This window comes from Ahaetulla prasina, chromosome 2 (assembly GCF_028640845.1).
Source record: "Ahaetulla prasina isolate Xishuangbanna chromosome 2, ASM2864084v1, whole genome shotgun sequence".
NCBI classification, from domain to species: domain Eukaryota; kingdom Metazoa; phylum Chordata; class Lepidosauria; order Squamata; family Colubridae; genus Ahaetulla; species Ahaetulla prasina.
The window spans coordinates 217454424-217475903 of NC_080540.1; positions in this window are offsets into that span (position 1 = coordinate 217454424).

The following is a 21480-nucleotide window of genomic DNA, read 5'->3' on the forward strand; positions in this document are numbered from 1 at the left end:
CGAATAATAAATTCCACATGTTTCAGTCTCCTCCTTGTTTAACTTCTTTCATCAAGAGCAGGTTTCCTGTCTCTAAAGAAATATGGCTTCTCCAAACGCACTGAACAGCCGATGCTTCATTTTCTCCCCCTGCCCTGATTCATAGAAACGTAGTTATAATTTGTTGTGACTGATCTCCACTGCGCATGTTTAGCGATGGCTACTTGCCATGAGTTGGAAAGTGAAACTAAGTGTTGTTTATCAAGAGGGGAAGTGATACCAAAATGAGACAAGGAGGTGTGATTCTAGTTTGCACTTTGGTTTCAGTTGTGCCCGGCGGGTCTGCTTTTCTTTGTCAGGGCTGCTTCAGAGTGGTGACAAGGGGAGACGGAACCAAATGTGCTGCTAACAGATGCAGCAGCCATGCTAAAATTCAGCTTGCCTGGTGCCTAAAAGGATGATGAATGTAATTCTCCTTGTATGCATTCCAGGGAGAGCAACATCTAACATTTTCTGCATAATTTCAGGAACTACGAATGTGCTGGTTGAAATGCACGTGGAAGTCATTCCAGAGCCATAGAAACATCCTGTCAGTCTTTGCTAATGAAGAGCTTTGACAGGATTCTTTATCCTCCGGTCTGTGCTGCTAGCCTAAAAACACACATTACTTGTGTCAGGTGTGTATTAGCTGCTTCAAGACACCTGGAAGATATTTGCTGTCTTGCCAGGCATAGAAGCTGCTGCTGTAGTTATAGCAGCCCATCACGTCTTCTAAAATGGCCAGCAGGGAGAATAACAGACAGGTCAGCAGACATGAGATTTTTTTACCTCATAGACAGAGCCATTCTCAAATTCACAGAGGCTGGTAAAGGTAGAATAATGATCAAGGAACGGCTGTGAATCCTTGCAACAATGCCCACGAGCGGCCTAAGTCACAGACAAAAATCCCTGCAGGAGCTTTTCATGAGCACAGTCTTGGAATGCAGAATGGTCAGTGCAAGGTGGAATAATTGAAAGCTGCTTTCAAATATGGCTGCGTCTGGGACCCTTAATTCTTTTGAGATTTTAAGGAGAAAAATGTGTGTTTTGCTCTCTTAGATCCCAAACCACCTACTGTACCTCCCCCCAAAAGTAAAAATAAAGACTTAGAGCAACAAAGATGATTAGGAGAATAGCATAGCATAGCATAGCATAGCATAGCATAGAATTTTTTATTGGCTGAAGACATTTGACAGTAGAGAAAGAAAATCCAAATGGCATGCCTGTGCACTCCCAGAGCAATATAGAACCACAGCAATAAATTGACAACCTATATTGTAGCAATGTATCACATTTCAGCTTTGCTAAATGCCCTGGTTTTGATGCTTTTGGATTCTCCACGTAAGAGATCCTCAGACCCATCAAACTACAAGCACACATGTCTGATCATCAGTTCACAGGCCATCTGTCCTTAATGTTAAAGAATAGAATAGAATAGAATAGAATAGAATAGAATAGAATAGAATAGAATAGAATAGAATAGAATAGAATTTTTATAGGCCAAATGTGATTGGACACACAAGGAATTTGTCTTGGTGCATATGCTTTCAGTGTACCTAAAAGAAAAGATACGTTCAACAAGAATCATAAGGTACAACACTTAATGATAGTGTTAGGGTACAAATAAGCAATCAGGAAACAATCAGTATCAATATAAATCGTAAGGATACAAGCAACAAAGTTGCAGTCATACAGTCATAAGTGGAAGAAGATGGGTGGTGGGAATGATGAGAAGATTAATAGTAGTGCAGATTTAGCAATAGTTTGACAGTGTTGAGGGAATTATTTGTTTAGCAGAGTGATGGCATTCGGGAAGAAACTGTTCTTGTGTCTATTTGTTCTGGTGTGCAGTGCTTTGTAGCATCGTTTTGAGGGTAGGAGTTGAAACAGTTTATGTCCAGGATGTGAGGGGTCTATAAATATTTTCACAGCCCTCTTTTTGACTCATGCAGTATACAGGTCCTCAATGGAAGGCAGGTTGGTAGCCATTGTTTTTTCTGCAGTTCTAATTATCCTCTGAAGTCTGTGTCTGTCTTGTTGGATTGCAGACTAGAGGCTAAAACACATGAAGAAGGGCTGCAGGAGTTAGGAATATCTAGTTTAATGAAAAGAAGGACTAGGGATGGCATGATAGCAGTGCTCCAATATCTAAGGGGCTGCCACAAAGAAGAGGGGGTTGACCTACTCTTCAAAACACCAGAAGCAATGGATGGAAACTAATCAAAGAGAGAACCAACCGAGAACTAATTCGTGACAATTCTAATTTCCTGACAGTTAGAACAATTAATCAGTGGAACTGCTTGCCTCCAGAATTTGTAGGTGCTCCATCACTGGAGGCTTTTAAAAAGAGACTGGACAGCCATTTGTCTGAAATGATACAGCGTTTCCTGTTTGAGCAGGGGATGGGACTGGAGTTGGTCCCTTCCAAATCTGTATTCTGTTATTCTTCTTCCTCCACCCATCCTGGAAAGAAAGCTGGAGAGCCATATTGTGTTTCCCTGATCAGAAGCATGTTGGTTGACCTGATCAAACCAAGACTCTATCACTCATAATATGATAAGTTGTAAGAATGGCTTTTCCAAAGTAAATTCACAAGCTCCAGGGTACAACCTGAATTAAGAACCTGATTAAGGTTAAAGTAGAAAAACATTAATAATAATAACAGTAAAAGAGTTGGAAAGGATTTTGGAAGTCGTCTAGTCCAACCCCCTGCTCACGCAGAAGACCTGTACTAGGGATTCGAATCACTGAACTGCCGACCTTTCTGATCAACAAGCTCAGTGTCTTGGCCACAGAGAATGTTATTGTCCTAATCATAGCTCTGATTCCCCTTTCAAATATCAGCCAACTGTTGCTGCTTTGGGTAGGAAATTTTCAATGAATGAAACTGACTCCATGCAAGTAGCAGATTTTGGGATGGGGGTGAGGGATGAGGCTGATGGAGACTGCATCAAAAGAGGAAGGATTACAGCTATCTGACTTCTTTCTCCCCACCCACTAAAACTCAGACCATTTTTCTATTTGATTTTCGGGGCGGGAGGAAGAGGAAAGTTAATCTAAAAATCCTCTTCACAAAATTGCTTGAATGATTTTTTTATTTTTATTTTATTTTTATTTTTTTGCTTTCTTAAAAAAATATATGTATGCATGCTCCTCTGTGGATATCTATGCAACAATAACAAATATGTAGCGTAACACTGCAAATTTAAAAAGAAGAATATTTATTTATGATTTATTACACAGGCTTAAAAGGAGACCCAATTCCAACTGACTCCCAGCATCAGAACAATAAAATGAAAGAAGATATGATTGGTCATTTAGCGGCCATTCGAACTTACAACAATCCCCCCCTCCCCCTCCCCAAGCTACCGTACATGTGACCTTTATGGCAGCTACAGTGCCCCTGCAGTCATTCACCCTTATGACTGACCACAGGGACGCTACAGCGTCCGCGACTTCTCTTTCCCCATCCAGCCTTGCCAGAACTCTGCAATCAGTGGTGGTATTCAGCCGGTTCTATCCGGTTCGCACGAACAGGTAGCGGCAGCTGCGGGAGATTCCTCCCACCCACCCAGATCCCACATCCCATTTTTGACGCTCTGCGCATGCATGGAAGGCACACATGCTCACATTTGCCAACTGGTAGCGAAAGTAAGTGAATACCACCCCTGCCGCCAATGCTTGGGCCTGCTTCCCATGTCTCCTGGGAGCAGGCGCCATTTTCTGTGCTCTGACAATTTCTTGCAGAAATGGTATCCTGTTTCAAAGCTGTCCCTCCAGATCAGCTGGCTGTCGGGGAAGACTACAAACCCTCTCCTGGCTCTTGCTAGGCTTTGGGAAAACTGCAAAGGTGGCAGTTTCAAGAGGAGCTTCCCAGAACCTTTTCCTTGCTTCACACGCACATACACAGAACCCACATTTCTTCAGTAAACAAAACAAAACAAAACATTGGAGGGAAACAAAAAATGTAGATTTGTTGACTTTTCTCTTCACCCCCATTTCCCGAAATCTCCACATGTAGTCTGCCCTCGTTCACTTGATTGCTAAATTTACTACCTTATAATTAATGTCCAGCGGAGAAATTGGCCTGTAAGACTGAGGTTTCTCCAGATCGTTCCCTTCTTGTAAACCAAATTACTGTAGATAGGCTTCTTCCCCTATCTTTCATACTGATTTTGTCACTTTTATTTAATTAATTTAATTAATTTACATAATTAATTTGTATTCATTTCAACAGTTTTCATTTAGCTTTTTGTAGTATTGGGTTACAAATCCATTTGGGCCTGGTACTTTCACAATCTTTATTTTCTTTATTTTCAAATCTCTTGAACTATTACGGATTTTTTAAAATATTAGTCTCTTTCCCCATCCAGCCTTGCCAGAATGGTGGCCACTAAATTCTGACTGTCTAATATAGGTTTTCAAGTTTTCTTGATCAACATTGTTCTTGGCATGTAATTTCTTAAAGCATTCTGAAACTTCTCTTATAATTTCTGGTCTTATATATAACGATTTCTTTGTTGCTATTATTGCCTTTCTTTCCTTCCATTTTCTAATTTTACATGCCAGAATTTTATCTCCTTTTGGAGTTTTTCTGTTTCTAGTAAGCCTAATTGTTGTTTAACTTTGTTTAATAATCTCAATGCCTATCATTTTGGATTAATGCTACAAATTTGTTCTAATTCTGTTCTCTTCCAATTGTAATTTTCACATTTTTTTTCTATTTCCTTGTAAACTTTATAACAATCCCTTTTATATAAGCTTTACTAACTTCCCAGATGATTGTTACTAACATCCCAAGAACTGTATTTATTTTTTAAAAAGTATTTTAATTCTTCTTTGCATCTCAGTGATATATTTTCTTACAGTAACATTCTTTTCGTTCGTGCTTTATTTAAAAGATAGTCTTCTCCCTGGACTCACGTTGCTTTCTGATCTACATATGTCATTGAGAGAATCTCTTTTTCCTTGATAGGTGATGTAAGAACCTTAGAGAGCCAACAATTGTCAATTCTAGAATATTTTGCTGACAAAAAAAGTGTAGGGTTTTTTGCATCTGGCACCTGTCAAAGCCAGTATGTCTATATACTGAAAAACATTTTTATGGAACTTTCCTTTTCTTTTGCTTCTTGTGAAAATTTGACTCAAGTGTAGATTTAGCTTTCTATTCAGGTCTCCAGCAATAATTATTCCACCTCCCATAATTTCTGCAAGCATTTGCAAAAGTATTTCATAAAATTATTCCTTTTTATTTAAAACATAAATATGGACGCCAACATTAATTTATAAACTTCTTAATTTCAGGAATAAAATTCTTCCATTGTGTTTTCATTTTTCTAGTTCCTCCCCTGCAGGTGACAAGATAAACTGCTGCTGTTTTGTTTTAATTTTGAATTTTTTGTTGTTGTTGTTGTTTGAAGGAGCAAAATTCCCCATGACCCAATTTACAGGTAGTCCTTGACTTACGACTACAATTGGGACCAGAATTTCCATTGCTAAGCTGGGTGGCTGTTAAATGAGTCACTCCTGATTTTACAACCTTGACTACATGACTGAAGGGATGTTGCAATGGTGTAAATACGAGGACTGGTCATAAGTTACTTTTTTCAGTGCTGTTGCAACTTCTAATGATTGTTAAACAAACGGTTGTAAGTTGAAGACTACCTGTATGCAATCTGCTTGAACCAACTTTACTTGAGCAGAACTGGAGACAGAAAATAAGGTTCTTCCCAGTTAAGAAATATACAACTATAATACTGTTGTATAATAAATACAGGTAGTCTTCTACTTACAACAGTTTGTGTAGTGACTGTTCAAAGTTACAACGGCAGCGAAAAAAGTGACTTATGACCGTTTTTCACAGTTACAACCTTTGCAACATCCCCCCCCCACCAGCCATGTGATCCAAATTCAGATGTTTAGCAATTGTACTTATGACCATTACGGTGTCCCAGAGTCATGCAGTCACATTTGGTGACCTTCTGACAAGCAGTGAATAGGCAAGCCAGATTCACTTAACAACCATGTTACTAACAGATCAACTACTGTGATTCATTTAACAACTGAGGCGAGAAAGGTCATAAAATGGGGCAAAATTCACTTAACAAATGTCTCACTTAACATCAGAAATTGAGGGCTCCATTGTGATCATAGGTCAAGGACTACCTGTAATAAAGTGAAGGTTGGTCCTAGTCAGTTTTTGAGGCCAGTTATTTCCTAATTCTCATTTAAAAACACATAACTTATGAGCCAGCATCTGCAACTGCCTCAGGAAGCTATTAAGGAGGCTTACTTGACTTCAGTGATCTTGGAGGTTTTGGTTCAGGTATTTGTTTTACTCCTAGGGTTGCGGGGGCCTAGAATTGAAGTTGCTTGCCTCCCACTCAGAAGGTTGAGAGTTCAATCTAGGCAGCAACAAATTTTTCTCTATCATATAATATAACTTCACATAGGGCAGGAGTGTCAAACTGAATTTCATTGAAGGCCACATCAGGGCTGTGGTTAAGCTCAGGGTGCCGGGGTGGGCGTGGTCAGCTCAACTCACCCGTGTCAGAGGTATCTGTGGTGGCCCGAGTGCTGTGCCAGTGAAAATGGGCTTCTGAGCTCTGTTTTTAGCTGCGATGGCCTCCTGCAACCCTCTGCTAGGGAAAATGGAGCTCAGGAAGGCTGCCGCGTCCCTCCCGAGCTCCGTTTTCACTGGCAGAGGCACCATGGGCCGGTCCTTCACTGTTTCCAGGACATCCCCGTGGGCCAGATCTAAGCACCTCGCGGGCCAGTTCCGGGCCCTGGGCCTTGAGTTTGACATCCCGACATAGGGCATCCAGCCAGTGAATGTCCGGCTCCATGTTCAGTTTCCTTGACTTCACCCCAATGAAAGGGATCACAAAAAAGGGGTCATTAAAAAAAATGTTTTATCCCTTCATTTTCCTGCTGCTGGATAGTCTTTAATGTTTTCTCTCTCTTTCAATAAATTAACATGATATCAGAGGTGGGTTTCAGCAGGTTCTACCAGTTCTGGAGAACCGGTAGCGGAAATTTTGAGTAGTTCGGAGAACCGGTAGTAAAAATGGCTCCGCCCCCATCTATTCTCTGCCTCCCGAATCCCATCTGATCAGGAGGAAATGGGGATTTTGCAGCAACGTTCCCCTGGAATGGAGTGGGAACGGAGATTTTACAGTATCCTTCCCCTGCACGCCCACCAAGCCACGCCAATCAACCCATGCCACACCCATCAAGCCACACCCACAGAACCGGTACTAAAAGTTTTTGAAACCCACCATTACATGATATGTTAATTCGGAAAAATATATATGTTCCTTGTAAACCAACAATATCAGCATTGTATTTTTTTTTAAGTGTATTAAACAATTGTCTTTTGTTTAGGTGAAGTCAGTCCATTTAAATTCAATGAAATTAATGGCATTTTTCTCCCCCCATTTTGAATACAATTCAGTGTTGCTGCTCTATCTAGTTTTCCATCTCCTTCAGTCCCAGCATCCCAGCATCAAGAGATTCCTTGTCTAAAGAGTTCTGAGCAATTCATTTTTCATGGAAGGAAGAGGCTTCTGAAGTATTTTTTTTCTTGTTACCAGAAAGACTTTCAATGCAAGTAACATTTCCCATTTGTATCTGATTTTGTTTGGTTCTTCGTATGCTTGTAAGAAATGCAAATTCTCTCATTTCTCTTAGAATTCTTGTTCAAAGATGAATCCACTTTGTATGCAGTGTAAACCCTCCGCTGTTTGCTGCTGGTTCCGGCCGAGCTTTGCAGTTGAAGTAAGTGCTATTTAATGGGAAATCTCACTGTTGGAGAAGGCACTTTGTTGTCGTGATCACTGATGGGTGTTCCCCCACTTCCTTTTAAAACATGAGATAAAGGCTTCACTCCTCTGAGTTGTTCTAACATACAGATTTGTAAAAATGTAAATTCAGACAATGCTTAATGAATAATTGAACCAGTCTGTTAAATGTTTTATGCCCGCCATAAAAAAAAAATATAGATTTTTTTTAAGCCCTGGTTTTTCTCGCTCTCTTTTACAAGATAAAGAGAACAATTCTGGAAGGATCAGATTGACATGATTTGTTAAACAGTCCTCCATCCAGAGGTGGATTTCAGCAGGTTCTGACCAGTTCTGAAGAACCGATAGCGGAAATTTTGAGCAGTTCAGAGAACCGGTAGTAAAAATTCTAACTGGCCCCGCCCCCTCTATTCTCTGCCTCCTAATTCCCAGCTGATTGGCAGTAACCTTCCCCTGGAGTGGGGAGCGAATGGGGATTTTGCAGTCTCCTTTCCCTGGAGTGGGGTGGGAATGGAGATTTTGCAGTATCCTTCCCGTGCCATGCCCACCAAGCCATGCCACACCCACCAAGCCATACCCACAGAACCGGTAGTAAAAAAATGTGAAACTCACTATGGCCTCTATCCAATTCCATAACTGCAATTTTTGTAAATGCCTCCTTGGCTTTTTTGCCTGTTCTGCAAACAAAATAATAGACAATAAAACAAAAACAATATAAGTAGTCCTTGACTTACGACCACAATGGCGCCCAAAATTTCTGTTGCTAAGCAAGACAGTTGTCAAGTGATTTTTGCTCCAGTTTACGACCTTTCCTGCCACTGTTGTTAAAGTGAATCACTGCAGTGGTTAAGTTAGTAACACGGTTGTAAAGTAAATCTGGTTTCCCCATTGACTTTGGTTGTCAGAAGGTCACAAAAGCTGTTCACATGACCAAAGGACACTGCAATGGTCACAAACACAAACCAGCTCCCAAGCATCCAAATTTTGATTACTTGACCAGGGGGGTGTCGCAACCATCGTAAGTTTGAAAAATGGCCATCAGTTGCATCTTTCAGTAACTGTCATGGTCGTTAAATCAATGGCTGTAAGTCGAGGACTGCCTGTACATTTAAAGATCACATAGTACTTATTGATCTTTTTCAGTTACAATAAATAATTCCCGTTAAAGCTGACCACTCAAGTCTTTTGGATGCAGTTGATGGAAGCTGTAGTCCAGACCTGTCAAACTGGCAGTCTGCGGAGTGGATACGTCACGTGCAGGCCAGGCCCACCCTGGCTACGCAAAGACATCATTATACGTCACAATGCATCATGCGACACAATCAAGTTTGGCTTCCATTCTATAGACCAAAAGAAGTTGGGAGTCTTGCATGAGAAAGACTACAAGGGACTTCAGTATTATCCTCAGATTTCTTTCAGGAAGTTTCTTTCAGATGATGAGGAGGTTCTTGCTTGAGATCTCAAAGTTGGGTGGTTGTTTTCTTCTTCTTCAAGGGAATTGGACAATGTGAAGAAAAAGAACACCTTTGAGATAACTATGACCTGAATGACTGAGAATCTCCACAGATATATTGCTTGAAATGCTGATGAGGTGAAGTTATCTGTCTAGTATCTATCTGAACTAGACGCCCATATTTTTTAAAAATGAAGGTGTTAAGTACAATTTCAGTATCTTCTGATCCATTTAAGAACTTCAAAAGGATGTTCACGCACACACAAAATACAAGCACATCTCCATCAGTCACGTATTTTGACAGACAAGTATCAACAGAAATGACTGCGCTGTGGAATTTAGTAAGAGAGGATGTTTGCCGTCTTAATCCGGGCATCAGTTCTTCTCTGTTGAATGTGAAACCACAGAAACATTTGAGATAGGAATTTTCTTGAGATGATTTGCTCTTCAGGTTGCCATCATTTGAAGTTAGCAGCTCTTTCCTGCAAACATTCATGGCTTACCTCTTCCAAGTAGCACGTTTGGTCTACTCTACTTGCTTTTCAGAAAGGCAGTGAAGCCTTAACTCTTGAATGGATGCTGGGTTGATTGCCGTTTATATAATTTACGGGTGCTGATTTTTTTTTGTAATAGCAAAAGTATGTGATAAAATATGAGACATATTAGCAGATAAAATACATAAGATATATTACTAGAGAGAAAAAGTTTGTGCAAGGAAATAGAAACACTGTGATGACCCAAGGGCATGGCACGAAAGCAACACAACCAGAGAACAGGTCTAACTCCCCTTTATTGCTCCAACTGTGCCCCCAAACATCCCCATGTTTATTACAAGTCCTGGAGTAAAGCTCTCACATGCACCTTCAGCAGTCTCTGGCTATGAGTAATCCAGTAAACAAGGTTAGCCAAACAGCAACCAGAGCAAGAAGTTCAGAGAAGCAGGCAAACCGGGCAAGCCCCATAAGACAGAGCACCGTAATCTCCCGGCGTCGGCAAGTGCACACAAGGCTCCACAGATTCAATGCTTGTTCCCGACAAATGCCCCTCCCACCGGCACCTCCTTACATCTTAGTCCCCAAGTGTGCTTGTGAGGGGGTGGGGGCGAGGCACTCTCCTTCCTCATAGCTGGCTCAATCTGTGTTGTTCTCGCCTTCTGTCTTCTCTCCATGCTCTAGGATCCGGAGAGGGTGGTTCTTGCTCTTCACCTGAGCTATGTCTCTCCTGCTCCTCTCTGTCTACAAATCTCTCTAATCCTGAAAAGACCTGCCCAGACTGACTGTGCCCTTCCCCAGTTTCCTCCAAAGCCAACGGAGCCCCCCTCTCGATCTCTGCCTCCTCTTGTTCCAGTTCATCTTCCCCTGCAAATTCAGACTCCAATGGGGGCATGACAAACAAGGATATCTATGATTGCAAAGAAAGGCAACTACAACTGCACAAAGCATTCAAAATGGGTGCTTCACAATGCTCGTTCTCTTTTTTTGAATCATTGAAACCAATCCATCATCTGGAAAGATTGGGCTACTGCTTCAAAAGCTGCTCCAAGCTGCCCCCAGAAGCACGTGCCCACTCAACATTGCATCATTTTCAGAAATTTTGAATAGCCTCGCTACCCATCTAGTCTAGATTACAACTTTACCCCAGCTACAACTTCATTACTTTCAGAGATGGGAAGGAGTTATTGAAAAATGAAGGGGCCGCGGTGTGGCTCAGGCTGTAAGAAGCCTATTATTAAAACACAGCTGCCTGCAATTACTGCAGGTTCTAGTCCCACCAGGTCCAAGGTTGACTCAGCCTTCCATCCTTTATAAGGTAGGTAAAATGAGGACCCAGATTGTTGGGGGGGCAATAAGTTGACTTTGTAAATATACAAATAGAATTAGTATATAGTATGAGTATATAGAATGGAACCCACACTGCATTAATACAATTGAGCATATCCAGAAGAGTACTCCACTCCTCTCATCACAACAAAATACCTTATGCCACCAGACTTGAAATTCCGGATTTAGAAAATTTAGAACTACGCCGCCTTCGACATGACCTGAGCATAACTCCTAAAATCATCTGCTACAATGTCCTTTCTGTCGAAGACTACTTCAGCTTCAACCACAACAATACATGAGCACACAATAGATTCAAACTTAAAGTGAACCGCTCCAATCTTGATTGTAGAAAATATGACTTCAGTAACAGAGTTGTTAATGCCTGGAATGCACTACCTGATTCCGTGGTCTCATCCCAAAATCCCCAAAACTTTAACCTAAGACTGTACACACTGCACACTGTACACAGTGCTTACACACTGTAAGCCGCCCTGAGTCTCCGGAGGAGGGCGGGATATAAATGTAAATTTTTTTTAAAAAAAAACTGATCACCAGGAGAAAATAACCCAAAGGTGAAAGAACAGGGAGGAGAAAGCATTCATTCCAGTCAGAAGGAAGGCAGATGTTAATAATTCTTAACTCAGGTCCTTTCACATTCAGGGAATTCACCAGTGTGAGACAGATGTTGCCTAACCATGTCCTTGTAATATCATAAGACTCAACTAATTTGCTTAAAATGATTTATCAATTAATCAGACTAGATGTGCCTTCAGAAATTGTGGGTGCTCCATCACTGGAGGCTTATAAGAAGAAAGTGGACAGCCACTTGTCTGGAATGGTATAGGGCCATGATGGCGAACCTATGGCATGCATGACACAGGTGGCATGCAGTGCCCTCTCTGTGGGCACGCAAGCCATTGCCCCAGTTCAGCTCTGCCGCGCATGCACGTGTGCCTCCTGCTGGCCAGCTGGTTGACGGGTCTCTGCTGTGCATGCATGGGGGGGTGCGTGTGGGGGGGACATGCGAGAATTTGTGGGGGTGGGGCATGTGCAGGGGTAGGGTGCGTGCAGGGGGCTGTGCGTGCAAGCACGGGGGAGGGCTGTTCAGGGGCGTGCACACATGCGTGGGGGCGTGCGCACACGCACAGGGTCAGCACATATGCATGGGGGCAGCATGCACATTGCATTTTGGGGGTTCGGGCATGCACACACGCTTTGGGCACTCGGTCCGGAAAAGATTCACCATCACAAATATAGGGTCTCCTTCATGAGGAAGGGTTTGGACTAGAAGACCTTCCAAGGTCCCTTCCAACTCTGTTACTCTGTTAATTGCTCAACCAAGGTTCCAGAAGAAATGCTGCAAAAGCAGTTTTACATTGTCTCCTTTGGAGGTCCAAAAATAAGTGGCTTCCTATTGGAAATCCATTCTCATTCCCCTATTACACTATCTTTTCTAAGAAATAGAGCTTGTTTGATGATGACACTTCCAGTTTCTCGAAGTCTTACCACATTTCACTCCACCCCACCAATTGGGGTTATAATTGATCCCTACCTGGTTTTCTAGGGCCACCATAACTTGCTACAAGCAACAATAAATCCATTGAATTGGATGCCTGATTCCCAATGTCACAACTCATTATCTCTGTAGCTTTGTAGAATGGGAGGCTATTCCTTTCTCTTATTCCACAAAACACATTATTTTTGATGAATAATCCTGTTTTACGTTTGATGGCTTGTTTTCTAACTACAGGTAGTCCTCGACTTACAACAATTCATTCAGTGACTGTTCAAAGTTACAACATCACTGAAAAAAGTTACTTACGACCATTTTTCATATAACCGTTGCATTACTCCCTTAATTATGTGATTAAAATTCATATGCTTGGAAGTTGATTCATATTTATGAGACTTGTAGTATCCCGGGGTCATATGATTCCATTTTATGACTTTCTGACAAGCAAAGTTAATAGGGAACCCAGATTCACTTAAGAATTGTGTCACTAACTTAAGAGCTACAGTGATTCACTTAACAATGGTGGCAAGAAAGGTCATAAACTGGGGGAAATTCCCCTAAGAAATGTCTCGCTTAACAACAGATATTTTGGGCTCAGTTATAGTTGTTAGTTGAGGACTATCTGTAAAATGTTAGTCAATCATTAGACATTTAGAGCACTGATTCTTGAAGCACACACTATGGTGTCTGATTTCAAGAGCCCAATGAAGATGTGTAAAGGATGTGATAATAAATGTAATAATAAAGGAGAAATAAATATGTGATCATGCAGTAATAAAAAAGCAAACTGTTATCAGGATGGAGGCTGATAAAATTAACAAAATCTTCTCCTTGCCTATTTCAATGTTGGGTAATGTCGCCCATACTTCATTCTTATATAAAATGCAGTTCTTTTAAAAAGAAAAAATGCAGTCCAAATACATACCTAGTGTCATTTTTAAACAGTAAAGTCATTTCAAAAGTTTAAGAAATGCCACAAAATATTTTGAGAAATGTGAAATCTGATTGACAGTGTAATTGAAAGAAATAGAGGTTAGGTAAAGCTAGTAAATTACCTCTTCTCCCAAATTCACTTTTCCAAAGAAAAATAAATTGTCAGCTGGACTGTACACATTTTGACATAAATAGTGTTGCACTAGCAGACAGAAACACCACTGGGAAACTGGGAGATAACTCCTAGAAAAGTTTATTTATATATGTGTGTGTGTGTGTGTGTGTGTGTGTGTGTGTGTGTGTGTGTGTGTGTAGATCTTTGGTTATTCGGGTTTTCTCCCGCGTAGAATTGGAAGTGTCTTGGCGACGTTTCAACGAAGTCTCATTCGTCATCTTCAGGCTTCAGCTTCGTGCTTCTGGGAGCAAACCCGAATAACCAAAGACCTACATACAAACACCCGCGAAAACTTCAGAAAACATATGTAAACATATGTCACCAGCTCAAATCCCCCTGGAACTCAGACTAATCTGAGCACAACCAAGCCCCCACCCAAACAGGACACACCCCCAGCCAATCAGAGCACAAAAAAACCCCATCCAATCAGAGCACAGCCAAGCTCCCACCCAATCAGTTCAAACCCCCACTAGCAGTTAAAAAGGAAGAAACAGCTGCAATCACACATTGCTCCCAGAAGCACAAAACTGAAGCCTGAAGATGATGAATGAGACTTCGTCGAAACGTCGCCAAGACACTTCCAATTTTACGCTGCAGACAAAAGTAATATATTGATAATAACTCTTATTCAAAGAGCTTTGCTTTAATCTAATTGAAACTATTATCTTTATAATTACTATCATATACCTATCATTTTATCAACATGCATATACAACCAAATATGCTCTATCCAATAAATTATTCTGCTGACCTAAACATATGCACATTGCAATTAACATAAATTTAAGTTTAGGTATTAAAAAATCAGCTGGGTGATTTTGGGTCATCTGTCAGTTTGTCTCACCTCACAGGGTTGTTTGTTGCGGGAAAATCCATGGCATAGGGCCGGGCTATTTACGGGACCGCCTACTGCTACCAAATACCTCTCACCGACCCGTGCGCTCTCACAGAGAGGGACTCCTCAGGGTGCCGTCAGCTAGGCAGTGCCGTCTGGCGACACCCAGGGGAAGGGCCTTCTCTGTGGGGGCTCCCACCCTCTGGAACGAACTCCCTCCAGGACTTCGTCAACTTCCGGACCTCCGAACCTTCCGTCGCGAGCTTAAAACACACTTATTCATCTGCGCAGGACTGGATTAGATTTTAAATTTACTGGTTTTAAATGGGTTTTATTATTTATATAGTTTTTAATAATTCGGCTATGTAGAATAAGTTTTTTAATTGTTATTTTAGTCTGTATTTATATGTACTTTTTACTTGCCTGTGAACCGCCCTGAGTCCCTAGGGAGATAGGGCGGTATATAAATGTGAAAATAAATAAATAAATAAATAAAAATAAATAAAATAGGAGCAGGAGAGAGTTCATTGAGTGATAAAAATAATAAAGGTAGGATAAAGGTAAAACTAAATAAGAATAACCAATATGGGACTTGTATCCCTACCCCTTTTATGGTAGCCTCTGCTGCCATAATTCGTGTTTCCATAAAAGAATCTGCTTCAACCTTGTTATTGAAGAATTCTCTGAACAAATTTCTCCTATAATTTGATGCCAGAATTGAGATAAAGGGTACATGAGATGAAGAGATGGTGTCACTTCTATTGGCATTTCTCCTAGTCCAGTGATGGCGAACCTATGGCACCTGTGCGGGCACGTGAGCTGTTGCCCAGCTCAGCGCCACCATTCATGCCTGCGAGCCTCCCACCAGTCAGCTGATTTTCTGGATGCTCAGGAAGCGGAGCGCATGGGGGAGATGTGTGCGCATGAGCAGGGGGGCGGGGTGGAGTGGGGAGTGCCCCCCCAGCCTGATTTTGGGCTCAGGAAGTTTCAGGGAGGCATGCTAGCCCAAATATGGGGCATGGGGGGTTTGGCCCACCCCCTCACAGCCTGTTTTTGGGCCCAGGAAGCAGCAGGGAGGCTAGGCCAAAAATGAGGTGTCACATGCACATGCACAGGGTGGCAGGGGAGCGTGGGGGGTTATGCACGCATGTGCGGGGGCGCACACATTGCATTATGGGTGCCGGCACACACGAGTGCTGTTGCGGATGCACTTGTGCGCTTTTGGCACACAACAAGAAAAAGATTAGCTATCACTATCCTAATCATTCATTGCCAAGAATGACTTGAGCAAAATTGAAAAGCTAAAATTGCTAGCACTGATGATGTTACCTAGTTTGAGTAATGAAACATCTGCAAGATGACAACCAAGCTCAGAGAGCATCAAGGACTCTTCGTTTTCAACCCTGAGCTACCAATGTTCTCCTTTGTGTGTGTGTGTGTGTGTGTGTGTGTGTGTGTGTAGATCTTTGGTTATTCGGGTTTTCTCCCGCATAGAATTGGAAGTGTCTTGGTGACATTTCGACGAAGTCTCATTCGTCATCTTCAGGCTTCAGCTTTGTGCTTCTGGGAGCAAACCCGAATAACCAAAGACCTACATACCAACACCCACGAAAACCTCAGAAAAGTCTCAGTCCCCAGGTGTGCCTTGTGAAGAGGGGTGTGGTGCTTTCCTCCTGAATAGTTGGGTCAGTCTGCACTGCTCTCGCCTTCTCTCCACTCCTCGTGCTCGAGGATCAGGAGGGGGTGATCCTTGCCTGAGGTCTTTCTCTCATGTTCACTTCTTAGCCTCTCTTGGCACCTCTGCCCTGCCTTCCCTCCCTAGAAGCTGTCCCAATCCTGAAAGCCCCTGGCCTGACTGGGCCTGCTCCAATCCATTTTCCTCTGAAGCCAACAAAGCCTCCCTCTCGATCTCCGTCGACTCCAGTTCCAGCTCATCTTCTTCCACGGATTCAGGCTCCAGTGAGGGCATGACAACAAGATTCATGGATCCGGAGTTATATAAAGTCTATACTGTTGTCCTCCACAGCACCATTCTAACCTAGATATCTGCTTCCACTGCCATGTACAGCAACTGGAAAAAAGCAGTGCCTGCTTCTTAGGCATTCTGGTATGGCTCCCATCCTGGGAACTTTAAGAGCAAATTCAATTTCTTAGGTCTTTGGGGGTGGAGGCTCTGTGAATAATACATCCCATATTCCTATTAGGTCAACCAGGGCCCCAATTCTGCTAACTTGAACTTTTTTTTCTCTGTGTGAACCAGGGTGCTTCTATTTATTTGTATCTAAGCAGAATGTCATTTTGTTAACAGAAATTGGTGCAACCTGTTCTATTTGATAACCCATTTCTTTCGATCTCCCTACCTCCTGGAGCAGGGTTCTCCAACCTTGGCAACTTTAAGACTTGTGGACTTCAACTCCCAGAGTTCCTCAGCCAGCTTTGCTGGCTGAGGGACTCTGGGAGTTGAAGTCCACAAGTCTTAAAGTTGCCAAGGTTGGAGAACCCTGTACTGGAGGACTATCCACATGGACAGGGTGAAGAGAAAGTCTGCTTCTTTCTCTCTTTCTGAGCTTGTGAGAATACAACTAGGTCCTCTTAATCCTGGCCATGCTTTGTTACTCTAGCTTTGCTGGCTGAGGGACTCTGGGAGTTGAAGTCCACAAGTCTTAAAGTTGCCAAGGTTGGAGACCCCTGTCCTGGAGGACTATCCACATGGACAGGGTGAAGAGAAAGTCTGCTTCTTGTGAGAATACAACTAGGTCCTCTTAATCCTGGCCATGCTTTGTTACTCTCCTGTAAAAATATTGGGATGAAACCTCTTGGGCAAATGGAATAGAGCAATTTATTACAACCTAGACGAAGCTGGTTTGAACTTGTAGGAAAAACCTTCGCTGGCCATGTTGTTACTTTTTGCTATGGGGGAATATGGATGATGATCTGGTGGACAACTGAAGGAACTTGCCTATCTATTCGCCTCTTTGGGAACAACTTCCTCTCATGTGAATTTCTTGTGAAGGGTGAAACGGGTCCAACTTAAGATCCCTCCCTCTGGGAAGATTCCTTCTATTGCCCAAAATCCAGTTTCTTAGGAATCAGAAGATCTGGCTCCTCTAAAGGTCCCTCAAGGGAATCTGCTTGGAATCTACTCTCACCTGCTAACTTTCCTGTCTTGTCTCCTATCTTGCCTTCTAAAACCGTAAAAGGATGAACAAGGAAAACCACTCTGTCTTTTCAAGATTTAGGAACTGTAGTACGAATTCACAATACTATTTATAATCCAAACACAATTACTGTGTCCATTCCTGCAAATGCAACTCAGTTCATTCTTCTGGATCTCTGTTCCACTTTGCGTGTGTGCGTACTTATAAGAGTCTATTTTCCAATATCAGTTTGCTTTCACTTATTGGGGACACTGAGGCATTTGAACATACCGTCCACTGGGTCTCTGGGACTCTCTGACCTTGCTAGATCTGATCCTCCCCTAAGAAATTACCCTGATGCAACATGACGACAATCTCTTGATTGCTGCTGCTTTGGAGGAGCTGTGCTAGAAAACTCCCCTATCTTTGTGGTCCCATCTGGTGATGCCCAAGAGTTATAGAGACTCTCAAGGAAAATTGCATTGCCGGCTTCCAGAGGTCTTCTACTCCTGCTCACAAATGTAAGTTGTAACTTACCAGCATTTCTGCTATTCTTTTTTACTTTTGTCTTGTAACTAAATGGGCTTTCAGAAGCTTTGTGGGGATGACTGCATCAATGGTTTCCTGAGTATTCTGCATTAACTAAACCACTTCATTCTCTCGCTATAGAAGTCTCTTCTCATCCTATATTTTGGAACCACTCACTTTTAATACACTGAAGCACACTTGATTGTCCCTGCCTTCAAAATATCTTTCCTTCTGTATTGCCATGAAAGGGAAGCAGCGTTGTAACCTAGGCCCAAGTAGTTATTACCAGACACAATCAGTCCTAAACAAACATATTTTATTAGAACAGCTGAGAATTACTTCATTCTCAGCTTATTCCAAATTAATTCCAAAACAAGTCCTTCAGAAAAAATCCTTTGGCCTTATCACAAACCTTTATCTTCTTTGGCGCCCTGCCAAAGGCTTTTCTTGGCAAAGCCCAACAAAGTTCAGAAACAAGAGACGCCGAATAGAAACAGATGTAGCAACGTTGCTTTCCTACAAAGAGCCCAAGAGCCGTTGCTGCTCTTTTAAACCTTATGGGAGGGGCCAATCATCTCCTGGCCTTTCTCCCATGTCATCTTTTTTGCTTTAGCTGCTCTTGCCTTCTGGAAGCTCTTCGCATGCGTGCACTAGGAACAGGCTCCTCCTGTTTTTCTGCCTCTCTGCTGTCTGCCTCTGGAGGCTCCAGAGTCTGCGCATTGCTCCCAGATGGCCCTGGCCCCATCTCTGCCTCCAACGCAGAACCCTCATCTGGGCCTTCCCCTGATTCCAGGACTGGCCCATTTTCCTCCCCAGCTTCCTCACTGTCCGATTTTGCTGCCAGCTCTGCAGGCTGCTGGTGGACCACAATTTATATAGCTGGTTCTATATAAATCTGCCAGACCACATCCCACACCAGAGACATAGCTCTCAAAAGGACATGATCTAGTCACTTAGGACTTCCCATCTTGCTTGTACACTATTGCAACAGCAACTCTATTAACAGGTAAACCACAATGTCAGGTTTGTGTCTCTCATGAAGTCCGTGTACTCCTCAATGGGCATCTGCAATTATTTTTTTCCTAGAAGACCTACCTGCTTGAGATAACCCTTCTTAATGTTAAAAATGTAACTTTGGTGTAGTGCCCACCTCAAATCTGGCTTCTCTTTTGCTGGACCTAACAGAAGCCATTTCCTACAAATTATCATGTGACTCTATACCTCTTACCTCTTTCTTCTTTGAGCTTGGAGCATTTATGATAACTCCAGTTTAATTATCTTTCTTTGATGGCTTCCATGCCTGCAAGCTGGCAGCACAGCAGATGGCAACTATTGACACAGATTCAAAGTACGCTTCTGGTGTTTGCCATTGTTTGGGTACTGTTTGATAACAAGGATAGTTATCTTAGGGGAACCTTTATCTCCCCACGTTTCTTTCATACGTGCTTTGATTTGAGCTCTTTTCTTGCCCTCTAGAATTCTCTGGTATGAAGCCCACAGCGCAGATTCCTTGAAGACTGCTAATGCAAATTGATACACTGCGCATGTGCTCAGGGCCCAGCTGTAATCTTGGCTGCAGTACAATCCAAGCTCTTGTGTGAAGGCTTATCCTTCTAGAGCAGGGCTGTCAAACTCCTGGCCCGCAGGCCAGATGAGTCACGTGCTGGCCATACCCACACCTGGTTTAGCAAAGGTGGGGGGGGGGCGGGAAGTCCCAATACGTCACGTGACCCTGCTGTGATGACGTGAGTTTGACACCCCTGTTCTAGAGGACCTGAAACTTCTCCAAGCAAGAGCCCATCTGCACAAACTTCACCAATGGAATTGTGCAATGGATTCCCCAAAGACCTGAAGCCCCATGAGAAGCTAGTTGAGATAGTTTGACAATACACCAGATGTCTCATATGAAGAAACGAGGGACAATTCAGTCTATTTCATCTATCTGGTATACCCCTTTTGTCCCTCAGGGAGCTCAATACCCATGCTTCTCTGTTTTTTCCAAGGAATTACATTATGCAGCCCCAGGGTTCTCATAGTCAGATCACAGGCAGCCCATCTGCCACACCTTATAAATAATTTTTGCAAACCTCTCCCTGAAGATTGGGTTTCATTGTTGGTTTATTTATTTTTTTCAAGGTGGATTAGAGGCATCTGTCTGTCATGATGTTGATGCCACTATGGTGGTAGAGATTGCCGACTTATTTTATTTACAGATGGCATTTTGTGACATAGACATCCATTCCACCAGTCAGGTAACTAAAGAATTCCCTGATTCTTTAGAAACCCCACACACGCACTTCATGGTCTGTTTCTATTGCTCCCCTCCGGGAGGAGATTTCAAAGTATTTCTAGCAGGACTTCCAGATTCTGTAACAGCTTTGTTCCCTATGCCATCCGTCTGGTAAATTCGCAAGATTCGGTTTTCTCGCCATGTACAAGTATACTGTACATCTGAAGTAGATGTGGGTATATGCATAATTGTGTATTTATTTATTTATGCTTATGTAGTATATATTTAGAGGTGGAGACCCTTTGAGAGCTGTATGCCATGAAATTTCATTTTAATGTGTGCCAATTAGTGTACATTCAAAGTGACAGTAAAGTTATTCTAGTTCTAGTTCTAAAACCATTTGCAAGGCTTTGAGTACCAATTTAAAATTCCAAACTCCTCATTCCTTGCCCCACCCCCAAAGTTCTACTTATGTAGAGTGATGGAACTGAGAGATCAAAACTCAATTAAACGGGCATCCCATATATTCTTTTTTCTTATATATATTTTAAACTTTTTAATATAATAATTCCATCTTCAATTAAACAGTGTGTCATCCGGGTACAAATATATTTGTAAAATGATAATCAAGATTTACAACCATATTCATTACATTAACATTAATTCTATAATATTAAAATGATAATATTGTGCATAAGCGCACTAGTGTGCCTACCGTCCCAGTCCTAGTGTTCCCTTTTATTCATATCCATTTCATAGATATACTTCTATCTGTTATCTGATACATGCTTGATGAAAATAAATAAATAAATGAAATATTAAACATAATAATCATATTTACTTCTCTCTATTAATATATCTTCTTTATTTCACTCATCCTTTTTCTTTTGTTTCCCTTTGTCTAACTTCCATTTTTGTTATCCAACCATTGATAAAATAAGCCCCATGTCATATAGTATTCAGTTTGTTCTTTCTCCTTAGTTGCTAGTGTTAGTCTATTCATTTCTGCACATTCTAATATTTTTCTGATCATATT